Source organism: Lucilia sericata, unplaced genomic scaffold (genome assembly GCF_015586225.1).
Source record: "Lucilia sericata isolate MDLA Ls3-8-SP2 unplaced genomic scaffold, ASM1558622v1 Contig000126F_arrow, whole genome shotgun sequence".
NCBI lineage: Eukaryota > Metazoa > Arthropoda > Insecta > Diptera > Calliphoridae > Lucilia > Lucilia sericata.
In genome coordinates, this window is record NW_023994158.1 from 69,253 (window position 1) to 86,925 (window position 17,673).

The window sequence follows — 17,673 nt, forward strand, 5'->3', positions numbered from 1 at the left end:
TGGAAACAATATAAAGTGAATTATCGTGTGGTACGGGAAAATACTTAATTTAGATATTTACAAATATAGGCGGTTCTCATCACCTAAGATCCACAAAAGCAATATTTTTCAGCTAATACATACACTTATATATAGTTAGTACCCAAATCAAGAATAACTATCCAAATCCAACTACGCCTACTGTATTTTATTCATAAAATAATGCATTCAAAATATGAGGTAGAATATCAAGATTCTAGCATGTAATAGTTCTCTAGTGGTATACGGTGATATCCCCATACTTAGAGTGGCTAGGATGGTACTTAGTGTTAGCTTTATTGAATAAGAATCAATATTATACAATTCTAAATGAAATTCACACAGTACTCCCCAAATAGATGGGGTTTCCGTAATGTAGTTTTTGTTTATCAATACAAAATGACCAAAAACCCAGATTATGTTTGTTATAATCTATAGATTTATACCCCACTAAAATTTTTTTCTAGGTCCAAATCCATTGATTTCCTAATATATCATGTATCCAATTCAAAATTACTTATTATTTTCGAAATTAAATCAAAGAAACGATAGATTTCATGTTAAGTCAAATATTGAAAAATTCTTATAGGTATATAGGATAATAAATCGGTTAAGAAATGTCCAAACTTAGTCGTTCCACTACTAAAATATCTAAAAAATGTTATTCTAATACATAGGAGTAATAAAAATATTAAATTTTATAAAATAATGCAGCAATATTAAAAAAATGAACAAAAAACCTAAAAAGCAAAATACTTTATTGACCTTAAATATTAACAATACGTTCACATTTTATCAAAAATCTCATTAATTAATATCACGATTTTACTTTTTATGGTAGAAAATTAAAATATAAGATATTCTTTAAAAAATACAACAAACAAATTGCTTTATTTTGCTAAAAATAATTGTTCAGATAAAGTTTTTTCTTAAAATTTATAAAATTTTACATAGGCAAATTACTTAATTGATTCACTGTATATGTATATCTGCAGTATCAAAAAGTCCACTTTTATAGATTTTCATACAGGTTCTTAGGTTCAATATTTCTAAATCAATATTATAGAAAATTCAAAAAGTACCTATTGAAGAACAAAAAGTACCAAAAATTTCCCTTTTATAGGTTCTCATTTACTTCGGGCTCTACATGCTTAATTTCATGTTTCTAGGTTTAATATTATAGAAAACACAAAAAGTACCAGTTAAAGAATGAAAAAGTACCAAAAAGACCCCATTCATGGGTTCATTTACTTTGGTCTCTACATGCCAAAATTCCATTTTATAGATTCTCATTTTCTCTGGGCTCTACATTCCTAATTTCATGTTTCTATGTTCAATATTACATTCTGGAGAAAGAAAAATACCAAAAAGTCCCATTTTATGGTTCTCACTTACTTGGGGCACTACATGCTTAATTTCATGTTCTTATGTTCAATATTATAGAAAATTCAAAAATTACCTTTTAAAGAACGAAAAAGTAGCAAAAGTCCTTTATACCGGAGTTCCAAGAAACATCCCATTGGTATATTTAGTGTTATTAAATCTATCAATTTCTCCAATTTTATCAAAATTGATTCAGTGAGTGTGAATAAAATCAAATTTCCCGTTTTTCCCCCTTTTGGTACTTTTTTCTCCCATTGAAGTAATAAACATTTTATTGTAAAAAGTTGCAATATCGTAGTGGGAGCTTATCCATTCACATGTTAATAGAAATCAGTACATAGGAAACACACTTTAATAGTCATCGTTGTTCACAGGTGTCTGGAACTTTTTTGAAATTTGGCTCTTTTAGGGAGTAAACGAGTAAAACTGTATTTTTCATCCATTCGTAACTAATCAAAAAAATAAAAATATATATCCAGAACTTTTTGGATATCCCAACTAAGGGGTGAAAATTGTACCTATTTTATTATTTTTTATAATATAATTTTCCGACCCGGATCCTTATAGATTGCAGAGTCGATTAAGCCATGTTCGCCCGTCTGTCTGTTGAAATCAATTTTCTAAAATCAACAAAATCGGTCCACAAATAACGGAGATATGAGCAAAAATCCGTACAAAGATGATAATTTTTCGCTTGCTGGTGCAAGAATACAACAGCAACGTTGTGTTTGTTTCTGAATACGTTGCGTTCGCTTGTTAAGGTCTGAAAACAAAAACAACGTTTATCAAATGTTTTTATACCCACCATCAAAAAAGATGGGGGGTATATTGATTTTGTCATTCCGTTTGTAACACATCGAAATATTGGTCATAGACCCACTTTTGTGGTCTGTCCGTCTGTCTGTCTGTTGAAAGCACGATAGAGTCCGAATGGAAAGAGCTAGAGGGTTGAAATTTCACATAAATATTTCTTATATGTAAGGTTTGTTTGGTATTGAAATGGGCAATATCGGTCCACGTTTTCGAATAGCCCCCATACAAAGCAGCTTTAACAGCCATAACTTGTTTAAAAATACGAATATAGCGATGAAATTCGACATAAGTATGTTTCTTATGATCCAAAATCACTATGCAAAATTTTATGAGGATCGGTCCATAATTGACCCTACCCCCATATAAGGTCCCCTTCAGAAAATGACTTTAACGCTCATTACTGGCTTAAAAATACTAGTATATAGATGAAATTCGACATAAGTAAGTTTCATACGAGTCAAAATCTATCTAAAAAATTTTATGAGGATCGGTCCATGATTGACCCTATCCCCCCATATAAGGTCCCCTTCAGAAAATGACTGCAACGCTCATTAATGGTTTAAAAATACGAGTGTAGCGATGAAATTCGACACAAAAAAATTTAATACGAACTAAATTCTGTCTACCAAATTTTATGAGGATCGACCCATAATTGACCCTACCCCCCTTTATAAGGTCCCCTTCAGAAAATTACTCTAACGCTTAAAACTGGCCTAAATATACGAGTATATAGATGAAATTCGACATAAGTAAGTTTCATTCGAGTCAAACGAGGTTTGATGGTGGGTATATAAGATTCGGCATAGCCGAATATAACACTCTTACTTGTTGTTGTTTAGTTTTTACTTTTTGTCACCAGGGGCGTTCTGTAATTTATGAATAAAATTGTTATAAAATGCGTATTTTTTGGAAAAATTAAAAAAAATTTATTGTTAGAAAAAAACTTCATAAAATATTGTTTCCTATTTATTGACATATCGCATACTTAATCCAAAATTCGGATTTTTTGAACCCAGTGCCTGTGTTCTGTAACTTGATCGAAAAGCTTTTGCATCGAGTAGGCATAAAAGAGCAGAGTTGTAAAAAATAGATATTTGAAATAAACATAGAAAATAATCAAATCAATTTCTTTGAGATGAAAAATATAAATAACTATTTTCAAAATATTTTACTCAAATAATACAAGTTTTTTAATGGTTCAAATGAATAACAATTTAAACAAAAGCAAAATGCTCCACGAAAATAAGGTTTGATACGGAATTTTCAGCTACATGAAAATTACCACTTAGTATATTATTAATAAGCGCTAAGCGAGATATTATACATATGTCTGTCAGAATAACCTACAACGCGTTCCCGCGTACAACTCGATGCTTTGCGATGCCTTGCGCTAACCTTCATTTAGATATATAAAATTTAGCAAATTGCTTATTTTTCCAACAAAATTTCCAAGAATATTTTGTATTTTACAAATACAAAAACGTATGTATTTGAAACGTTTTAAATTAAATATGAAATATTATTTGAGGAAAAAAGAATTTAATTCAAAATATAATACATATTTTTATTTTCATTTTAAATAAATTTATTTGAAATAAGTCACAACTCTGGAAAAGAGGCAACATGAATTACGTTTTTATTGGAAATTTCCAATAAAATACCTGTCAAAAACATAAAAATAAAAAGATAAAAACAAAAATTTGCCAAACAAATTTATAAACAAAGATTAAATAAACAAAAATATTGAAATTAAATTAAAAATATTTAAAACAATTATCCCACTGAATTGTCCCCTGGTAAATTCTAGGTTTATGCCCACGTACTTTTCCAGCTTTAGCTTCTGTATATTAGAAATTATTCCTATTTTCTAAAAATTAGTTAATAATATTAATTTTTATCTTAATTTATTATAAAAACAACATTATTTTTTTTTTTATTTCTTACAATACATGTTTAAATTAAACTTTTTTTCATAAAATTTTCCTTTCCGCACCGTTTTAAAATGTGAGTTTTTTTGACAGTTCATGTGAGAAACTTCTCAAAAAATTTTCTTACAGAAACACTTTTACTCACAAACTTCCAATATCCTACGTCAAAAAACTTAAATGATAGATAGTTCTCACAAAAATAAATTACAAAAACACTTGTATGGGAGAAATTATATTTTGTTTCAATTCACAGTGTTTTTTCTTCAATTTCACTGTTTGATGCGAGAAAATTCTCGATGCGAGAGTTACAGAACACAGGCACTGAAAACATAAAATTAAACATTCAACATCTTGAGTTAATGGGAATTTGTAGGATACCTGCACGAATGGAAAAAATTAATTCATATATCGCCTTAAAAACATTTACTGTACGACAAAACAAATATTTAACTCCCCCACAGAAAATTTTCAGAGTACTCGGAATTGTAACCAATGTTGTGTGCCTTACTTTGTGTAACTTATAATTTGATTTACTTGTATATAAAATCTGGATATGAAGTTTAAATTTTTAATAAATTTTTTTTGCATTACATCTTAATATACTTGTGATTAACATTATGAGAACAGAAAATTAAATTATAAAAAAATCAAGTGTGCTGTAATTTAATCAACAAAAGTTTTTTCATTTATTGAAAAATATTTTAAGACATATATGACAGTTATAAACAAACAATTAATTATTTAAATTTTAAAGAATCTTTAGAGAAGATTTTACTTCTAGTATAATGTTATTAGTAGAATAGCCAAAAAAATTACTTATATAAGTTTCATTGAAATAAAATCTTTGAAAACCTTGACCAATACACTACTCAAAAAACTTAAATCACTCTTAAGAAACCTTCATAAAACTACATTTTTTATTTCTAACAATTTGTGAAACGAAGACATAAAAAGATCGATAAAAAGCACAATTCATAAGTTCATAAGATAAAATTGTTCACCTCAGTAAATCTATAATACAATAATCTAATACATGCGTATCTCTACTTACTTATATATGAGTTTACGCTTGTATTTAATGTCATTGAACTACTAATATTAAACTAGTATCTCAGACTGTTAAAAAACCGTTGTAGTAATATATATCTCAATATTTGTACATACATACATTCATACAAACATATGTATGTATATATTTGTATAAAATAAGTCTTAAACACAATCCCGATAAAGATTCTCTTACTAACAGACTTTTGGAACTTATTAAGCTACAACACAATAATAATTGTGTTAGTGGTTTCAAACCGACATACAACGAAAAATAAAAAAAAGTTATCTTAAACATATACATATGTATGTATGTCGCTCTCAATTGGAATAAACAAATTTATGGAAGAAGAAAAAAAAAAATAAAATAAAAATATCACAAAGATTGGATATGCGTTTACAAGAGGAAAATATACTATTTTTAAGCTATGTATATATCAAAAACTGTTGGAATCTGTTAGTTATGGGTATAAACTTATTAAAATGTTGCGTATGTTAGTTTTAAATTCGTAGAAATTATATTGCAAAGTATGAAAAAAATCCATTTGACCATTGCTACCCCTTGCTTAAAAGGCAAACACAGGACAAACACAGAAACAAGGTAAAGGCTATAATACGGGATATGTTCGGAGCTGTTGCCAAGACAACAGATACCCCACAGAGGAGTAACTGTGGAAATGAGTTGGTGTTAAGTGTATATGATACGGGATGGTATGCGAGCCTCACCTATCCGTACACCTAGAGTGAGTGTGTCAGGTATGTTCAGGGTTTACTCTGTTCATACCAGATTTACCATAATATGTTTTCTGTGAGTAGAAACAAGTCCTCGGCTTATTTGTGGATTCGTATATCGGTCTACCGATTACGTCTCTTCGTACCACGTGCAACCCGAAGGGACCTCTCAAAAGTCCGAAACTTTGTCCTGTGTTTGCCTTTTTTTATTGAAATGAAGCATTGTAGTATACTAGCTGTTAAGCATGTCCCTGCCAGGCAAGAAAAATTAAATCTGTTTGATAGAAAATAATTAATTGTAATTATGTAGAAAATCATTTAATTCTACACGTATTCAACAAAAATACATGGATGGATATAAGCCCTTATTCTATTTTAGCAAAATTTCAAGCATCGATTTTGACAAGTTGTGACTCGATTTTTTGAAATTTTAAGAAACTATAATTTTAATTCCACAATTTTTGGAGATTTTAAAAAAGTGCATTGGTATTGTCTTAAGCTTATGTCTGAGGACCCCTTTGTACTTGAACCAATTGGTTCATCCCACCCATTGTAATTGTCCGTATGAATGAAATTGAACATCGACTCACCCCATTCATTAATTTTGCTGTTACACCAGATCGAATGACTGGCATTGTCATTGGCAGCCCAGGATTATATCATTAGATGCCCCAACTTTGGCCAGGAGATCGCTCACTTCGTCTGGTGGTGCTGTCTTTTCATTTACCATATAACTTGATATAATAATGAAGTTTCTGTTGTGCGGTAGCTCGACCTTTGCGACTGTTAGGTCCTGCGTACAAAGAAAAATGTTAATGGATTTTTTAGCAATTAGAGATAATCGTATCTTACCATTACTTCTTGCATAGGGTATGTTGTATGTAGAGGCTGGGAACCATTTAACTTCTGAGTCCGTAACACAGGGTTCTTAAAGCTTCCTCAGCTAGGAGGAAGCGCATTTGAGTGCTTGAAATTAATTTGCACTATTTTTAGCGCCATCTTCAGGAGTTTTCAGCAGGCTCGGTGAGCTTCATGCCGGTGAGCAGAGATTTGGTTGCTTCTTCTTCTTAGGGTATGTATGTTGTATGTAGAGGCTGGGAACCATTTAACTTCTGAGTCCGTGACACAGGGTTCTTAAAGCTTTCTCAGCTAGGAGGAAGCGCATTTGAGTGCTTGAAATTAATTTGCACTATCTTTAGCGCCATCTTCAGGGGTTTTCAGCAGGCTCGGTGAGCTTCATGCCGGTGAGCAGAGATTTGGTTGCTTCCACCTCGTCCGTCTCTTTACTCCCCGATTTTGTCGGCCGGAGCAGCTTTACTTTGGAGCCCCAAAGAATTAATTGTTCAGAATGTTGTAAAATTTGTGCCCTTTTTTAACAAAATGGTAGTACATATATTAACATTAACATTTTGGTTAAACGGTTTAACCAGTTTTTTATACTGGGTTAATCGACAAACCAGCTTTCTAGAAATGCTCAATTTTCGATTAACCAAAACACGGTTTCTATATATGTATATCTCTGGTACAACTAGAGTCCTCAATTTTGACATCCATATGAACACTTTGAACGATTGGGTTTAGTAAGCATTGAGAAAATAAATTCCTAAACTTTTGTCGCAGCCACTTTAGTATCAATTTCAGCCCAATCATTAATACAAATTTCTTACTTTTCTCTTTCCTCCTATTTCATTAATGAAAACTTCGTATAAAATATCAATCAGAAAAAAAGTACCTTTTCTCAATCAATATTAATTTGATTTTTTATAATTTTATAGATTTTGTTTTGTCAAATTTTTGTTTATGTCAAATTTCATCGCTATACTCGTATTTTTAAATAAGGAAAACTCGTATTTTAATAACCAAAACTCTTTCCTGAAGGGAACCTTTTATAGGGGCTAGGGTCAGTTTTAGATTAGTCCTCATTAAATTCGGAATGAAGAATTATGTTCTTAAGTATACTAGTAATTTTCTAAATCCTCCCCATCAAATTTTCTGAAGAGGACCTTATATGAGGGGTACGGTAAATTATTGACCTATCATAACTTTTTGGACCGATTTTGGTTCATATAAAACTTGTTTACATTGAATACCCACATATAGCATATAGTCAACTGGCCGACTACCTTAGATAGGCTTGCCAGATTTGAAATCAACGAAAAACGTACATCGTAGTTAAAAAAGTAGTACAATTGAATAAAAAAAGTACAATTGTTTATTTTCAAAAAAATTAAATTAAATTGTTCTAAAAACTCTATAATGACATTGGTTGCTATGATTTTTCACAAAAAAACTTATATAAAACTAATTTATGACAATAAAATTAATCCAATAACAAATCATTTTTTTAATATTAGTGTGCTATTAATTTATATATTTTCTTTAAAAAAATTTTTCTGTAAATTTCCCTAAATTTTAGTTTCGTTTGGTTTGTTTACATTTTCAAATATTAACCATTTGTTGTGAACATATCGCACACCCAGTACAAAAGTGACACAACTCAAAAAAATTTTTTAAAGAAAAGGAAACAAATTTTTTACAAATTCTGAAAGATAAAGAAAGACATAACGTTTTTTCTTGAACAGTTAACAACAACAAAATACACTAATATTTTTGTAGAGTTAAACAAGTATCTTGTGTATAGTTTAAGGCTTAAACTTAAGGCTTAAAGAATATAAAAACGCAAAAATAAAATTTTGAGTTGTGTCACTTTTGTACTAGGTGTGCGATATGTTTGATATCTTTTTATGGAGAAAAAATGTCCAGTAAAATATAAAAATTATCTATCTCTAACTGTTACAAAAACGTTACAACTTTTACTCTGTTATTTAAATTTGTCATTCTTCAAACATCCTCAGATACCTAATTTTCGAAAAATTAGCCACCCTGCTACGAAAAATATGAATGGCAGTATAGTTTTTTAAAAATCGTTCCACACCGGAACTGGATAAAGCTATCGAATAGGTACCTACACGACGGAGCATTATGCATTACATTTTAACATTCAAACATGTCCTTCACATTTGCAGTCTTTTTTTATGCCGAAAATTCATTAAAAACTTTCATTACAGTGATATCTTAATCAAAATTTAACAACATTAAAGTATTTTGAATAAACGCTCTATTTTATGCATGACAAATGCATCGAAAACCTCTTATAGTTGAATTTGCCTTTTTGAGCTTAGTAAATCCACTTTCAAACTATGTATCTCTGAAGTCCTTAAATAGCGATTCTATAGAATATTTGTACATACATCTATAAAATTATGGTTTAATTCAAAAAAGAAGTACAAATACTAAAAAGAAGTACATTTGCGTACTTCTTTAGGGGTTATGCAGTTAAAAGTACAATTACTAAATTACAATTACGAATAGGTACCTACACGACGGAGCATTATGCATTACATTTTAACATTCAAACATGTCCTTCACATTTGCAGTCTTTTTTTATGCCGAAAATTCATTAAAAACTTTCATTACAGTGATATCTTAATCAAAATTTAACAACATTAAAGTATTTTGAATAAACGCTCTATTTTATGCATGACAAATGCATCGAAAACCTCTTATAGTTGAATTTGCCTTTTTGAGCTTAGTAAATCCACTTTCAAACTATGTATCTCTGAAGTCCTTAAATAGCGATTCTATAGAATATTTGTACATACATCTATAAAATTATGGTTAAATTCAAAAAAGAAGTACAAATACTAAAAAGAAGTACATTTGCGTACTTCTTTAGGGGTTATGCAGTTAAAAGTACAATTACTAAAAACAAGTACGCATACTGCTGAAAACAGTACGTCTGACAAGCCTAACCTTAGATGTGTGGAGACTTGGTTGAAAAACTGGAGAATACGGGTCAACGAGTTGAAGAGCAAACCCGTTACATTCGCACTGAGAAGGGTAAATTACCCTCCTGTTACACTTAATAATTTTAACAAACACCAGTCTGATTATGTCACATACCTTGGAATACATTTAGATAGACGACTTACTTGGCGTCGTCATATTGAAATCAAGAGACTTTGTATGAAGTTAAAAGCATCTAGTCTGCACTGGCTAATGAACTACCAATATAAACTAAATCTTGACAATAAAGTCATCCTGTATAAAACTGTATTAAAACCAATTTTGACATACGGAATTCAATTGTGGGGTTCTGTATGTAATACCACTATTGATAGGTGCAATGTTATAAATCCATAGGCTATAAAGCCATATGGCCTTATTTCTCAATGGAGTGGAAAATGAAACCATATGTCTTTATTGTCTTCACTCGAGTGCAATATTACCATAATTGTTTAATAACCAAAGTGGAAATAACGCCATAATAGTGTAATTGTTACAGTTTCAAATTGCCAAAAGATTGAGTTGACATTGTCGGCGTGAAATAACACCCCGCAAAATAACTTCCCAAAGAAAAAATGAAATAACTCCCTAAAAATTTGTTCAGAAAGCAATAACAACGAAATTTGGGGATTTAATTCGCTTTTTGGGGCATTGTTTCACGGCGTCATGAAATAACTCCCCAAAACAAAAATGAAATAACTCCCTAAAAATTTGTTCAGAAAGCAAAAACAACGAAATTTGGGGATTTAATTCGTTTTTTGGGACATTATTTCACATTTAAAATGGGGAGTTATTTCATTATGAAATAATTCCACATTGGACACCAGCTTCGCTAAGAATACACTCTCCCTGTATCAAGAGTGTTCGCCTTAGGCCGGTAATTTAGGAAATCTGTACTAAGCGAAGTCGGTGTTGGTCATATTATAGAGTGGGAAATCCTTGCATCCGGCCGTAGGCCGGCTATTTAGGAAATATTTATTAAGCGAAGCCGTTGTTGGACATACCATAGAGTAGAAAGTCCTTGCGCCCGGATATATTTATTAAGCGAAGCTGTTGTTGAACATACCATAGAGAAGAAAGCCCTAGCTATTTAAGAAGTTATAAAGCGATTAAACTGAAATGTATTAATCTTTGGTGCCTCACTCGATAGTATGCGCGAACTACTTTCTTTTAGAAATATCATTAAAAACTAATTGTTCCATAATTTGTTAGTTTTTCATATGTATTAAATTAGGGAGTTATTTCATTTCGTTTAGGTTTTCTTAATTTTTAAATTAGGGAGTTTAATCATAGGGAGTTATTTCATGACGCCGCCATTGCCAAGTGTTGAAAATATATGGTAGAGGAGATTGAACCAGCGCGACCGGCGTGTCCGCGACATACGCTGCAGGTGCTCTCTATATTGCATTTAAAATAAAAGAAATCAAATAAATTTTAATTATAAAAAAATTTAAATGAGCAACAACACCATAATGGTTTTATTTCATTCCTTACATGGAAATAAAGCCGTATGGCCTTATCTCTTATTTCATTGAGATATAAGGCCATATGACTTTATTGCCTATGGCTTTATAACACTGCACCCTATATTACATTATCAAATAAATAATATTCACAGTCAATTATTAGAAAGCACACATTTTACATCATAATCTTTAAACTCCAAATAAAACACCATGGTCTTGAAATAATTCATCAATATTTTTTATTTTTGTTTCTGTTTTGTTTGACAGAAAAAAAGTTTCAAGAAAAATTTAAAATTTTCATCAACTAGAAAACATAACTGGAATAAGAGTTGAATTCTAATTAAAATTCAAGCCCCTGAATTTGTAATATTTGAGTGCATATTGGGTACCTATTGTTTTTAGAAAAAATTATATATTATAAAATTCAGGCAACCAAATCCGTTATTATTATCATACCGACTAAATAGCGTTTAAAATTGAATATCGGTTTTGATACCGATACCGAAATCATTTTATCGATATAAATACCGGTATTCAAATACCGTTTACCCTTATACCAGTATCATACCGATACAATACCGTTATTATAACGGTATCAATACCAATGTTATCAATGTTAGTCCTATTGGTTAGTAGCTTAGACACATCTTTCAACAAGATGGTCAAGAACTAAATATGTTAATTATACAACAAACTTCCCAGCAAAATGTTACATGACAAAAGATGTAGTGTGATGATGAATTGGTTCGATTCAGATTTTAACATTAGCGTGTCATTGGCGATCATGTGTTTATACGAGTATTTCGAATAATCGAACCAATGCAAATGCGATGATTCGAAAATGTTGTTTCATTGGTTCAAGCTATTTGGTTTGTATGGATTTTTGGAAGATATATTGAACATTATTAAGAAAAATATGTACATATATATTATAATAAATATGGAAAAATATTAATATAATAATCAAAATTATTTCTAATAACACATAAATATCACATATTTGAACTAATTTTCGAAGTTTTAATGAAATTTACCTACTGCGGAATAGATTGAATTTAAGAAGGCATTTAAAATTAGTTGTGTTAGCACTATTGTTGAAAAAAGTCATGAAAATTACATTCGCTTTGCACTACTGCAAATTTTTTTGGTGTGTTGATATATTTTGCAAAAGTTACTCTAAAGTATCTGAAATTTTTTTTGGAAAATTTTTTATTTCTTTATGATTTTTAGATTGAAATATACGTGTATATAAATTTGTAGAGTCCGACCGAACTTAAAATTTCGTTCGGTACCGAACACCGAACCCGAACTTCGGTAAATTTGAAAGTTCGGCCGAACCCGAACTTTGTACAAACTTGTAACAATTTTAAAATATCATATGATTAAATACCGTCAAAATATTTCATCATGATATTTTTTTATTTATCATAATATTGTTATATTATATTATATATTATGATCCAATGTGATCAAAATTTCGTTTTAAATATGTATCGAAATCAAAATGAATTTTATCGGATCAGTAAAATTAGTTTTTAAAAAAATAAAAAATATATATACAATACTTAACACAATTCGCAAATTTCAATTTGCCAATTTATATGAAATTTTGGTTCATAAAAAAATTTAAGCATAATTTCATAAAAATACTAGTATTTTTAAGCCTGTTATGAACGTTAGTAATTTTCTAAAGCGAACATTATATGGAGGCCATGTCCAAATGTAAACCGATGTTGTCCATTTTGAATACCAATCAAACTGCAACAATAGTTTAGGTCCTATCGTTCTTTCAAGAGACTGACTGACTGACAGACATGTCTAGATGGTTCGAGAATAAGAATCTAGAAAATTTCGATGTTACAAATGAAATCAAAGATTTATAATCGAAACTAGATAATTCAAATTAAATGTTTCACTTTTCTTAGCTTTTTAATCAGTTTCTGGTTAACAGTTTTTCAAATCAGGCGAAAAAACGAACGGTTAAAAAGGCGTTTGGATGTATGATAACTTCTGTAAAAAGATTTTCAGCATTTTTAAAACTTTTTGATGATATAAAAATATGATAAAAAAAAACATTTTATAAAAAGTTCGGCGTTCGGTGTTCGGTCAAAATTTCGCCGAACCTTACTTTTTACCGAACTCCGAACCCGTACCCGAACGTTCGGTCGGACACTATAAATTTGTCATAAGTAAAGGCATGAAAAATTGCACCCATTTCACTCATGTAGAAACTGTAATATTTCACTATAGTGAAAATAATCCATGCTTAACTTAACGAAAAACAATTTCGTAACTACTTTTTTCGTAATATATACGAAAATTTCGTGTATAATACGAAATATTGTTTAATCAAGCCCTTTTCTAATTTTACGAAAGTACGAAGACCTGTCGTAATATCTTTTTTCGTATATATTAAGAAACTTTGTTTTCTTTTACAAAAATAATTTCATTAAGGCATGTAATATTAACGAAAGTAACGATTTTTTTTCGTAAAAAAATTATTTAGTAATATACAAGAATTATTTTTGATTTCACAAAAAAAATTATTTTGTTACGATTTTTTTTTTTATTTTCGTAATTTTAAGCGAGTTAAATTAAACGTAATTTTAAATTTAGGAAATTAGCTGCCTAATTTTCTGTAAAATTTTTTATGTTTTTTTAAAAAGCATAAAAAATTTGTTTTTTTAATTCGCAATCTTTTTCTAAATTACAAATAATTATTGTAAATTTAGAAAAAGAAATTACGAAAATAAAAAAAAATCGTAACAAAATAATTTTATTTGTGAAATCAAAAATAATTCTTGTATATTACTAAATAATTTTTTTACGAAAAAAATTCGTTACTTTCGTTAATATTACATGCCTTAATGAAATTATTTTTGTAAAAGAAAATAAAGTTTCTTAATATATACGAAAAAAGATATTACGACAGGTTTTCGTACTTTCGTAAAATTAGAAAAGGGGTTGATTTAACAATATTTCATATTATACACGAAATTTTCGTATATATTACGAAAAAAGTAGTTACGAATTTTTTTTCGTAAAGTTAAGAATGGACTATTTTCACTATAGTGAAATATTACAGTTTCTATAGTAGAGTTACATGAGTGAAATGGGTGCAATTTTTCATGCCTTTACTTATGACAAATTTATAGTGTCCGACCGAACGTTCGGGTACGGGATCGGTAAAAAGTAAGGTTCGGTCAATGTTCGGTGTTCGGCGAAATTTTGACCGAACGCCGAACCTTTTATAAAATGTTTTTTTTTTATCATATTTTTATATCATCAAAAAAGTTTTAAAAATACTGAAAATCTGTTTACAGAAGTTATCATACATCCTGGCTGTACAATAAACTTCGGATATACATAGGTACCAAACGTCTTTTTAACCGTTCGTTTTTTCGGCTGATTTGAAAAACTGTTAACCAGAAACTGATTAAAAAGCTAAGAAAAGTGAAACATTTAATTTGAATTATCTATTTTCGATTATAAATCTTTGATTTCATTTGTAACATCGAAATTTTCTATGTTCTTATTCTCAAACCATCTAGACATGTCTGTCAGTCAGTCTCTTGAAAGAACGATAGGACCTAAACTATTGTTGCAGTTTGATTGGTATTCAAAATGGACAAAATCGGTTTACATTTGGACATGGCCTCCATATAATGTTCGCTTTAGAAAATTACTAACGTTCATAACAGGCTTAAAAATACTAGTATTTTTATGAAATTATACTTAAATTTTTTTATGAACCAACATTTCATATAAATTGGCAAATTGAAATTTGCGAATTGTGTTAAGTATTGTATATATAATTTTTATTTTTTAAAAACTAATTTTACTGATTCGATAAAATTCATTTTGATTTCGATACATATTTAAAACGAAATTTTGATCACATTGGATCATAATATCATGTATAACAATATTATGATAAATACAAAAATATCATGATGAAATATTTTGACGTTATTTAATCATATGATATTTTAAAATTGTTACAATAACGATAATATGTTTAGACTACAATCATTACTTTAATCATAACATGATGCTCTTACAGATAATTATATCATTGTTAATAAATCGTCTAAAAACCAAAAAAAAGTATTATTTTTCATTAAAAAAAGTTCGTGTTCACCGAACTTTGAAAACCGAACAAAGTTCGGGTTCGGTACCGAACGAAATTTTGAGTTCGGTCGGACTCTACAAATTTATATACACGTATATTTCAATCTAAAAATCATAAAAAAATAAAAAATTTTCCAAAGAAAATTTCAGATACTTTAGAGTAACTTTTGCAAAATATATCAACACACCAAAAAAATTTGCAGTAGTGCAAAGCGAATGTAATTTTCATGACTTTTTTCAACAATAGTGCTAACACAACTAATTTTAAATGCCTTCTTAAATTCAATCTATTCCGCAGTAGGTAAATTTCATTAAAACTTCGAAAATTAGTTCAAATATGTGATATTTATGTGTTATTAGAAATAATTTTGATTATTATATTAATATTTTTCCATATTTATTATAATATATACATATTTTTCTTAATAATGTTCAATATATCTTCCAAAAATCCATACAAACCAAATAGCTTGAACCAATGAAACAACATTTTCGAATCATCGCATTTGCATTGGTTCGATTATTCGAAATACTCGTATAAACACATGATCAATGACACGCTAATGTTAAAATCTGAATCGAACCAATTCATCATCACACTACATCTTTGTCATGTAACATCAATAAATATTAACAAAAATCTAATAATTATTTTTAATATTTATTTGTATAAAAATCGCGTTTGAAGTTGTTTAAGAAGAAGGGATATTTTCATGATTTCTTTTGTACATATTCTATTTAATGCGTTTTAAATACATGCCTAAATTCTAATAAATTTGTCATAAGTGAAGGCATGAAAAAATGTACCTAATTCACTCACGTAACTCCACTATAGGGATTGTTGTTGTTGTTGTAGCAGCGACACGTGTAAAGTCGGTGTGGCTGGGTTGACAATCCTTGGTCGTTGTTCGTTGAACTCCGAGTCGTTCCGGTGCGAAGAACCGATTGTCGTGGGAACGACTATAGGGATTGTAATATAATTTGGTATTCTCTTAGAATTTAACGAAAACTTGCATTTTATACAATAAATATTAAATATAACATTATTTTTTTATTAGATTTTTGTTAAAATTATCAAAAAATTAATTTTAATATATATAATTAAATCGAAATATGTACAATTTTTAATTCATTTTTAAATAAATACAGTGCATTAATGAAAATTCGCTTGAGAACATCGAATGTTCATTGGTTGTAAGCACTCATTTTAATACCGAACTAATTTTTCACATATGAACCCGTGCACCCCAGTGACACGCTAATGTTGAAATCATGCATGAATGATCATGAAATCTATTTAAAACCCCAGCAAAAAAAAAAAAAAAATTGCAGTAGTGCAAAGTGAAAGCTTGTTTCATGACTTTAATAACAGTGCTAATACAACTCGTTCTAAATGCCTAAATTCAACCTATTCCGCAGTTAAAAAATTCATTTAAAACTTCAAAAATTATAATTACTAGACTAGAACACTAAACTACCGGATTGTTGTCTAACTAAAAAAAATCGGCTCAAAATTACGCCCGGGCCAAGATATGACAAAATGTTTAAATTTTAATTTTCAAATTGCACTTCAAAACGCCGAACAGCATCTCTAAGGGATTTGAGTCAGGAGATTTTGATGGACAATCAAAGAATCTGGGTCTTATTGCTTAGGTTTTAAACAATACTGTATATAATATGGTATATTTTAAAAATTTCAACTGAAATACAAACTTATTGTTTACAAACCGGTTAATAAACAGGTTTTTCGCAAACCGTTTTTTTTAAACATTGGTTTTCGGTTAACCGAATTACCCGGTTTTTAAGTCTGGGTTAACCAGTTTCAAAAAAATCTACTTTTTAGTACAAAATTGTATGTTTTCTTTGATTTTTTATTGTGATTTTTAAAAATTTTGGATAGATAATTCTAAACATTATTTTCCGTTTGTGCATATGAAAACAGACCTAAGATTGCTAAACAAATGTTAGGAAATGTTAAACATATATTATGTATATAAAATGGAGATTTACAATTTCAGACAATCAGGAAATTAGTAAGAAGTTGGCATTTAAACCAATTAACAAATTAAATTAAACAAATTATATATTATATAATGTATATATATTATGTATATAAAATGGAGATTTACAATTTCAGACAATCAGGAAATTAGTAAAAAGTTGGCATTTAAACCAATAAAAAATTAAATTAAACAAATTCCAATCATTATAACTTTGATGATATAATGCAGGATGCACTTACTTGTTTACTGCGTGAGTATAATAAAAATCGAGGATATTCTCAAACGTTCTCAAAATGGACTTTATTT

At 29.2% G+C, this 17,673-nt stretch overlaps 1 long non-coding RNA gene across 1 annotated transcript; it reads right to left on the reverse strand.

The window, feature by feature from the left end:
- Window positions 1–234: 234 nt before the first annotated feature.
- LOC119600889 lies at window positions 235–17,305 on the reverse strand. Its single transcript, XR_005231166.1, has 3 exons — window positions 16,228–17,305; window positions 15,968–15,969; window positions 235–253 (listed from the first exon to the last, which is right to left on the reverse strand). It is a non-coding gene; the product is annotated as an uncharacterized LOC119600889 (long non-coding RNA).
- Between the last annotated feature and the right edge of the window lie 368 nt (window positions 17,306–17,673).